The 10,000-nt window shown below is 39.4% G+C and overlaps 1 pseudogene; it reads left to right on the top strand.

Moving 5' to 3' along the window:
- Positions 1 to 10,000, top strand: part of LOC144973976 (retinol dehydrogenase 7-like) — a 29,412-nt pseudogene that overhangs the window by 8,251 nt on the left and 11,161 nt on the right.

Below are 10,000 nucleotides of genomic sequence, written 5' to 3'. Positions count from 1 at the left end.
TCTCCTTACCACCTATTGGAAAATCGTCATATTTGTTACGATGCAACTGTCACCTTTCTCATCCAGATTTAATTTCTTTTTGCTATAGCTATGAAAACTTGACATTCTGGAATAGAGCCCGTATTGGCGAACCACATTATGTAAAGAATGTTCCTGTTACTTTTCTGTTTGAGTAAGATATGACTGTTTTTGTGTTGGGTGGGTGTGAAGTTTTGGGGAATATTCTGAAAATGGCTGATAAGGAGAGGATTAAAGACATTTTCAATTATATCTAAATTGTACTGCCTTTTTAAAAATACTAATTTTAGATAACTCTAACGCTTTGATAATCTGACTTCATAAAAAATTATTGTCAACTTGACATCATTATGCGTTACTTTTTATGGGGAGGTGTAGAATAATACGGCATCTAAAGTGCTAAAAAATAATACTTTTTTATGCTTTGTATCATTCTCTTTTCGGCATATGATACACCCAGACATAATGCCACATTGAAGCGATGGATCATATGTTATTGTTATTATTTGTAACGTATTATCTTTTGTTTTTCTTCTCAGACGCCTTGATAGCATGGGCTTTTGAGTAATCGCCGGATGCCTGACAGAGATGGGGAAAAACGCCCTGTCCGGCAGGTCCTCTTCTAGATTTAGGTCACTAGTCGTAAATGTGGCGGACAGTGAGAGCATCAGAAAGGCTCTTGATTACGTCATCAGAACGGTTCCACAAAATGTTGGTGAGAAATCACATATAATGGAAATGTTGTAATGGTTGCTGCTGTTTTGTATTCGTTTTTGCTACGATTATCGTCGTCGTCGTCGTCGTTGTTTATTGCAAAGTACCAGATTTGAAAGTTTTGCCAAGATGAAGGTCATTTAAGTCGAACGATATTTGAAAGACGACTTTTTTTCCCAAAATTTTTTAATACGTATCTTTCCAGGCAGAGTTCGACAATTAACTGGTTAAACTAGGAAACCGTGATTTTTTAATGTCATAAATATCAGAACAATATCCCATCTGAAAACCATGATTACAATTTGATAAACGTAATATCATCTGACATGGAAGACACCAACTACTGAGTAGAGGTGGAGTTTATATAACCAAAAATACAAAGAACAGTCTGATAACTCTGAATTCGGCAAAAAAAAACCCAACCAAACAAACAAACAAACAAACAAAACGACAGGTATCTTCCATAATGGCCATGTGTGTGACACATTAATGAACCTTAAAAGCAGCTTTCGGTTATTTAAAAAAAAAACAGAAAGGAAGAAAGAAAAAGAGAAAGATAGCAGGAAATAAAAGAGAATCTTGCATATCTGTTCTAAACATTTTGCTCGAACAAGTTTGTTTGGTTTGGTTTTTTTTTCTATACTTGATGAATAATAGACTTTTGTATCAAATCAATATTTCATTATCTGGATAACCTCCACGTCCTAAACCCAACATTGGCAATTGTTGGGGATCATTTCTGCAAACAATTAACAAGTATTTCCTCGTTTATATTGGACAAGTCTGTGGGGAGTAGTGAACAACGCTGGGATCATTGGTCCTCTGTCATGCAGTGAAATTTGCTCACAGCAAGATTTTGCGCGTGTAATGGCCGTCAACCTCTTTGGACCCATTCAGATATGTCGATCTTTTATGCCGTTAGTAAGAAAGGCCAAGGGACGGGTGGTGAACATGACGAGTACATGTGGTTTCTTTGCATACTTGGGATCGGCATATCACACGTCCAAATTTGGACTTGAAGGATTTACCGACAGTTTGCGGTAGGTATGACACTGTTGATTGGATTATTTGTTGGTTTGTTGTTGTTTGTTTGTTTTTTAATGTAATTCTTTTTCTTATTGCTGTTTTTCTTTCTTTTTTTTTTAAATCGATATCATTAAAAGCCCTATCTTGTCTTGTAACGAAATCAAGTAAGATAACTGTGCTCATTGGTGGATGGAATACAATGTCAGAAAGCTCCAATTGTCCTGCTGGATAAAGTGCTGTACAAAGATATAATCACCCCCCCCCCCCCCCCAACCCTCAAGTTTGGTGTCAAAAGAAGGGGAAAGGGAGAGAGAGAGAGAGAGAGAGAGAGAGAGAGAGAGAGAGAGAGAGAGAGAGAGAGAGAGAGAGAGAGAGAGAGAGAGACTATTATGAGGTAAGAAATTAAAGCTACAGCTGGCCTGTGTGGAAGAAAATAAATGAAGTTCTGGGAACCGTCTTGGGCAGGGGATATCGTAGAAATGCATTATATCGTTCTATATTTTTTTTTTATTCATATTTACTAATTCCTTTTTTTTATCTTTATTTTTTTATTTTTCATTGGGGCGGTGCTACAGTGTTAATTATATAAAAAGACAACGAAATATGCGCAGTTGCTGATAATCAACAAATAGGATTTGGACGCCAAACCTAATCCTTTATAATAAGAATTTTGATTTTACATCATTTTAAAATTTCACTACTGTAGTGTCTTCATGGGACTTTTTCCCCGCTAAACCTTTCCTGTAAGTAGGAAAATGAAACGGGACTTTCCAAACCTCGGTCAATTCGCGGGCAAAAAAAAAAAATTAAAAAAAAAATGAACTTGATTTGGACCATTAAAGTTCTGGACTGAGCAATGTAATATTTATTAACACGATTTCATTGTAGTTCCATTTGTACAACTTGCAGTTTCTGTATAAATCAGTGCATTGTCCCCTTTAAGAGCGCTCCGAACAAAGTCCCAAGTCACATGCGGCTAAGTGGTATGACTCTTACCTTCGAATCGGAAGGCTAAGAGTTCGAATCCAGCTCTGAACGGCGCATAGTTGAATCTTTGGAAAGAGTTCTTTTCTGAAATTATCTCACCGCACTCTGGTGTAAAATGAGTACCTGGCCGTTAACAGCAGTGTCTGTTGGAAAATATTGTAATATGGCCTAACAAGCGTCATGTCTCGTTCTACATGTTAAGTGTTGCTGTTGGTAAAGCGCTTTGAGCACGTTGAGTGGATACTATCCTGTAGAAATGTTCTAGTTTTATTATGGTGGGGGGGGGGGGTGTCTTTTTTTTTTTTGTTCGGTTTTTTTTTAAATTTAATTCTTTTTTTTTTTAATTGTTGACTGGGTTTTTATCTTTGGTCACCACGCCTCTGTGCATGTTTAAACTGAATAGGTCAAAGTAAAGATTGGCAATATTTTGTTGTTGTTTTTATCTACCGATAATATAAGAATGATTAAGGAGCAATTGCGTTTTTATGGTTTGAAAAAGGAATAAACCACTGCATGTACGCAGGGGGTTTTCTTTTTTGTTTTTTTGTTGTTTTTTCTTTGTTTTTATTTTGCTTTTGCTTTTGTTTTTTGATCTTTTTTTATATTCTTTTTTTTTTTTTTGGGGGGGGGGGGGGTTAGATAATTGATTAACCAGACCACTTGAGTCACGAATTACAAGTACGGGCCAAATTTCCCAGTCCCGCCTACCCTATTGCAAGTTGTTTCAGTGGTAACAGTGTCATCAAGACATTTCAAAAGATTATTATCAGTGTTAGTCCCATATCTCTGGGGGGGGGGGGGGGGGGGGGGGGGGAGCCAATAGCAATCTTTAGTAGTGCAGTTTTAATCGGCTGTTGTAGTTGTTTACAAGCATGGTCCCCATGGAGAATTCAAAACAATAAAGTAAATAAAACTCGATTCGGTAATGTTGAAGGCTTTCCTAGAATCAGTAATCGATTCAAAGTTGTGACCATCCGTCTCAAAACGATACTATCCGTCGGGATTAATTGGGTCCTGAAAAGTGAATTTAGAATTCAATAATGATAAGAAATCCTTTTTTTTTTTACTTTCTTTTTATTCTTATTTTTTCTGTAATTATCAATCTATTTATCTAATTAATTATTTATTGGTTCATTAATTTATTATGTATTTATTTATTTATTTCAAAAACATTTTATCTAGTCCTTTAATTTTAAGTAGGTATTGCCCTGAAATCTAAACACAAACTAAGTGAGTGCTTAAAGATTTAATCTTTAAAATATGCAATTTCCAGTTAGCGTATTGACATTATAATAATGACTTTAGCTTTTAGTAGACAGCTCATTAAGATTCCGATCTACATCGGCGTCATGTTCCAATATGGTAAACTATCAGGGTTGCCAGATTATTTTTCAACAAAATGCCAGGGGAAGACTCAAAAAATGCCAAAACACTCAAAAAGATGCCAAAGTCTGTTGACTCCCACCCCCACTAAGAAAACGACTCACTTTTGATAGACAATTTACTATCATATCCTGGTGGCTTGCGTGTTTTCTTTTCTTTTTCTTTTCTTTTTTTTTTTTTTTTTTGTTTTTTTTTTTTTAATTATACTAAATTTCCTGTTGGGGTAATTATTTACCTACTGACTACTAAGTGGAGTGCTAAACCACTACACCACGGTTGGATTTTAAGAATGAAAAAGAAATGTGAAGATGTTTGTTTTTACGCGTTTAGAAATAATTAAGAAAAGGTGTCATTTGAAGTATAATATACAAGAAAAGAAAATGCCAAATGAAAATGCCAAATGCCAAATGATTTTTCTAATGCCAAACGGTTTTCAAAAATGCCAGATTTTTGGAATCTGGCATTTAAAATGCCAAACTGGCAACCCTGTAAACTATACCAAAAACGAACACATGCTGTTGCCAAATATAGAACAGTAAAGTTTGCTGCCCCAAACGTAAACAATAACAAGTTGCTAGTGATTTCCGTTAGGGACCGGAATAATTTACGCACAATATAGGTCTCCCAATTTTGTAGTTTGAGTTGTAGGCAATACACTTTCAGTATTGAAAATATGTCTACATAAAATCTAACAGTTGCAGAAATATAATATATAAGGCTAAATTATTATGAAAATCAGGCTCCGAATAATTCTCGTTTTGTTCACACCAGCGCAATAATTTGCTCTGGTCTAAAAATAGATAGACTGTAACTTTTGATAAATTTTAGAAAATTTTACCTTTTGTTCCATAAAATATCCATATCTAAACATTATTTGATGCATGATCGAGTATTTATGAATATGTGTTTCTTTTGCCACCTAACAGCCAAATTTTAAAGGTTTTTTTTCTTCTATTATTTACATTGGAACGTGAGCTGTCAAGACAGGAACATGTGGTTTGCCACGTGCTTCTCGACCTTTGTTTACGTTTGGGGCACCTAACTTTACTGCTCTATTGTATGGATCAGAGGACGAACCGTACAAGACTAAAAAACATGAAGTAAACATTGAATACAATAGAAGTGCGTCGTAGTGCTTAATGTAGATTTTATGTAAACATATTTTCAATACTGAAAGTGTATTGCCTACAACTCAAACTACAAAATTGGGAGACCTATATTGTGCGTAAATTATTCCGGTCCCTAACGGAAATCACTAGCAACTTGTTATTGTTTACGTTTGGGGCAGCTAACTTTACTGCTCTATAGGGCTGTTCCTACCCGGGTAATTTATTACCCGGGTAGGATCCGGGTAATGGTTCCCAATTACCCGGGTACCCGCCATGAAAAGGGGAGGGGGGGGGTGATATGGCGGGTTTTTTTGTTTGTCTGTTTGGTTTTTGGTTTTTTGTTGTTGTTTTTTTGTTGTTTTTTAAAGCATATCTTTATTTTAACAAAGTGTTGAAAAAGATATAACAAAATATTAAGAATCAAAACAAAAAATTAAGACTTTGCAACAACTCAACGATTGAGAAAATCAAGGCAAAAGGCAAATGGGGTATAAAAAAAAACTTCCTTCATTAGCAATTCTTGTTCAAAAAGATCAACTTGTCAATGTGGCTTTCACCGAAACAGCTTCTCTTAGCAGAGATCAGTTCTCCCGTTTTTGAAAACACCCTTTCAGAAGGTACACTGGTTGCTGGAATGTTCAGTAATTTTTTGGCTTCTTTGGGGTGTTTTTATAGTCCCCATCTCGAGTTCTTGGAAGGACGTTCATTAGTTTCGATTTCCGAGAGAAAGTTGACTTCTTGGAATCAGGTTGATTCCTATCTTATTCCTAGCTATTGGAAAGCCCAAATGTAATCAATAATTTTATTTTGATTACGGATAGTTTTTTTTAAACTTAAATATGATTGAATTATATTCTATAAACCAATAAAATAACGTATTAAAGAGAAATTGAAAAATACCCGGGTACCCGAGGATTCTACCCGGGTACCCGAAATATTCTGCAATACCCGGGTACTCGGATAGGACCCGGGTACCCGCACAGCCCTACCATACAATCAATCCAAGTTCTATCCACTATTAAACGTTAGCAATAATCTATACACGGATTTTGTTATTACTTTATTGTATCATTACTGACAATTTCTACATTGGTGACCCCTACGCGAATACGTAAAATGGCTCAACCAGATCTCTCACAACAAGTCGCGAATTTGACAGGCCAACTACAGGCTCTTGCTGCTTCCACCAACTTCCGTGAACAACAAATCAACTCTGTCTCCATCAAGCTCCCGGAATTCTGGACTAAATCACCGGAGGTTTGGTTCGCAAGAGTGGAGGCACAGTTCAACACCAAGAAAATTACTCAGGATCAGACAAGGAACGACTATGTTGTCAGTTCTCTTGACATAAATACTGCAGAAGAAATTCAGTCACTGCTAGTAAACCCACCACATCTTGATAAAGATGGCAGCTTTAAAAAAAGCCTTGATCAAGACCTTCGGCAAATCCCAGACCCAGAAAGACACAGAACTCCTTAATCTTAATGGTCTTGGTGACAAACGCCCAACTGCTCTACTGCGCAAGATAAATGCACTGAATGATGACCCTGTCACTCTCAAACGTGCATTATTTCTCATGAACCTTCCCCCGGACATTCGAGGCATTTTAGCCGGGCACAATCTTATAGACACAGAAGAATTGGCTGAGGCAGCTGACAGAATCTGGGAGACACGCATGTCCGGTGTGCAACATATTTCCTCATCACCATTCCTGACTTACCCTCAGCAGGATGTAACAACCACACGACCACAGTCAGAGGAGACTGTTGCTGCAATTAAGACAGTCCGCCAACGTGGACAGCCTCTTCAACATAGCATGCCCAACTCTATTTGCTATTATCATCAACGATTTGGACCAGACGCCCGTCGCTGCCAAGATGGTTGTAAATTTTCCAGTTTACTCAAACTCAAAGGAAACAAACAAAACTTGCCTTCTTCGGGAAACGCTTCGGCTGGTCGATGAACGTGGAATCGGTCAGCAATCCAAATTCAAACACGTTTTCCATTTATGATAGACGTTTGGGACAATCTTTCTTGATCGATACTGGTGCTGATGTTTCTGTATACCCCGCCTCAACTCAAGACCGCAGAACATTAACACCTTATATTACACTCTCTGCTGCAAACGGAGCATCAATCAAAACCTGGGGTAAACGCACCATCACTTTAGAAATAAAATCTAATCAAGTCCTCAATCACGAATTTTACCTGGCAGATGTGACACGTCCCATCCTGGGTGCGGATTTCTTTGTTTCTAACGCCCTGATAATTGATCTAAAAGGAAAACGACTCTTGTCTATGGACAACATTTCTGTTTCACTTAAATATACTAATTCACCCATAAGCCTTGCCGGCCTCTCAGTGCACCCAAGTACTGCATACTCTGACCTCCTTCAACAGTTTCCAGACCTTGTCATTCCCCAGTTTAACTCATCTCGCAACAAACACGGCGTGGAGCATCACATAATCACCAATGGGCCGCTCGTCCACGCTCGAGCGCGCCGTCTCAATCCAGAAAAACTGACTGCAGCAAAGGCTGAATTCTTCAAGATGGAGCAGATGGGAATCATCCGTCGCTCTAAATCAGCATGGGCATCCCCTCTGCTCTACATGTAGTTTCCAAATCGGATGGCCAACTGAGGCCTTGCGGTGACTACAGACACCTCAATGTTGTGACCAAAGATGATCGGTATCCTCTACCTCATATTCACGACTTCAACAGCCGCCTTTCTGGATGCAACACCTTTTCCAAGATCGACCTGATTAGGGGCTATCATCAAATTCCCATGGCAGAGTCGTCAATTCCAAAAACAGCAATCATTACGCCATTTGGGTTGTGGGAATTCGTGCGGATGCCATTTGGCTTGAAGAACGCTGCCCAAACATTTCAAAGACTCATGGATGGCATTTTGAGAGACATACCTTTCGCTTCCGTCTATGTTGACGACATTTTGGTTGCCAGTCATTCACATAAAGAACATATTGAACACTTACGGGAACTTTTTCAACTCCTCTCTACAAACGAACTTGTGATCAACAAGGCGAAATGCGTTTTCGGTGTTAGCGAGTTGGATTGTGACTGCTGAAGGGATTCTTCCACTACCGGACAGGGTGGCCTCTCTACGTGACAGTGCCCCTCCCACTGACCGTGCTGGCCTTCAGCGATTCCTTGGCTTGCTAAACTATTACCACAGATTTATCCCACACGTGGCAGACTTCCTTGCCCCACTACATTCTCAGGCAAGTGGCAAAGGACAATCCATCGTGTGGTCTGATGACTGCAATACGGCGTTTGAAAAGGCCAAGGAGGCTTTGAAACACGCTGTTCTCCTTCACCATCCCCTACCAAATGCCCCAACAAGTCTTACAGTTGACGCTTCCAACTCAGCTGTCGGTGCACAACTTGAACAAAAGCAAGGTCATAACTGGGTCCCGCTTGCCTTCTTTTCTAGGAAGCTCTCAGGCACAGAAAAAAAATACAGTGCGTTTGACCGCGAACTGCTCGCCGCTTACAGCGCTGTCAAACACTTCAGGCATTTCCTGGAAGGTAGGGCATTTACATTATTCACAGACCACAAACCACTTTCTCCGCTCTCATCAGTCAAACTGACCGCTCGCCTCGACAAACAAGACACTTGTCTTACATCGCCGAATTCACCACTGATATTCAGCATATCACAGGTCAATTTAACGTGGTAGCTGATGCCTTCTCGAGTTTTAATATTATGACGCCCACAGACTCAGGCATCTGTTCCATTACTGATTTCACTAAACTTGCATATGACCAGGTTCACTCACAGGAAATGGAATCTTATCGCAAATCTACCACAGGTCTTACACTTGAGAACATTCCATTTGGTTCATCCACAGTCTTGTGTGACACTTCAACAGGCTGTGCTGGGTCGAGTTTGAAACGATCAAATCGAGCGGGTTTTCGATCGAGTCCTCTAAAATCGAGCGGGTTTCTAGTCAGTGACGTCATCGAGCAGTGATTCGTTCGAAAAAAAAATACGAGCATCTCGTTTGCTACAGGAAACTTCACATACCCCTCCCTCTCTTATGTCTGTGGCTGGCTTGACTGCAGCTGGTTATGATGGGAGCTGCCAGATGGCCAAGTTCAAAATTGGTTACTAAGAAACGCTTTTCTATTATTATTCATTTTTTAAAAAAATCTTTTATTTAAAAAAATGAAAAGATAAGTTTATCAAACTGTAGTGGATTGTTTTGTTAATCAAAACCAATGAGTTTTTCAAGGGAGTCAGAATGCTTGTGGTGTTTGGCTATTTGGGGTCTATTTGACTACTTGGGCAAGAAGAAATCTGGCTGTCTGGCAGCCTTGATTATGATCGTTCGTCGCATCACACACACACACACACACATACACACACAAACGCACACACACACACACACACACGCCATCAAACAGTTGTTGATGGTGAAGGGTTGAGACCCCCCCCCCCCTCCCACCACCATCATCCCGCTGTCACCTTAACATTTCATATTTATGTCGCGCCAAAAGTTGTCGGCCGCCCCCACCTCCCATAATTTGTCACTGGTCGTCATCGCCTCTTGTGTGTGCGGGAAAAGGTCGTGCCTTTCATTAGGGGAGGGCATCCGGGTCACCAAAAGGTCACCGATGCTTTAGGTTTTGAGAAGTTAGGTCATCGACGACTGAGAAGTTCCCGACCTCCACTTAGTTCTCGATGCTTTTCTCGTCTCGAGAATCTTGGTCATCGATGCTTCTCGTATTGAGTCCCGAGTCC

Source organism: Berghia stephanieae, chromosome 5 (genome assembly GCF_034508935.2).
Source record: "Berghia stephanieae isolate SIO BIC M18660-M18661 chromosome 5, UCSD_Bste_1.3, whole genome shotgun sequence".
Classification (NCBI taxonomy): domain Eukaryota; kingdom Metazoa; phylum Mollusca; class Gastropoda; order Nudibranchia; family Aeolidiidae; genus Berghia; species Berghia stephanieae.
Note: the sequence above shows the minus strand (reverse complement) of the source record. Positions and strands in the feature narration are given on the sequence as shown.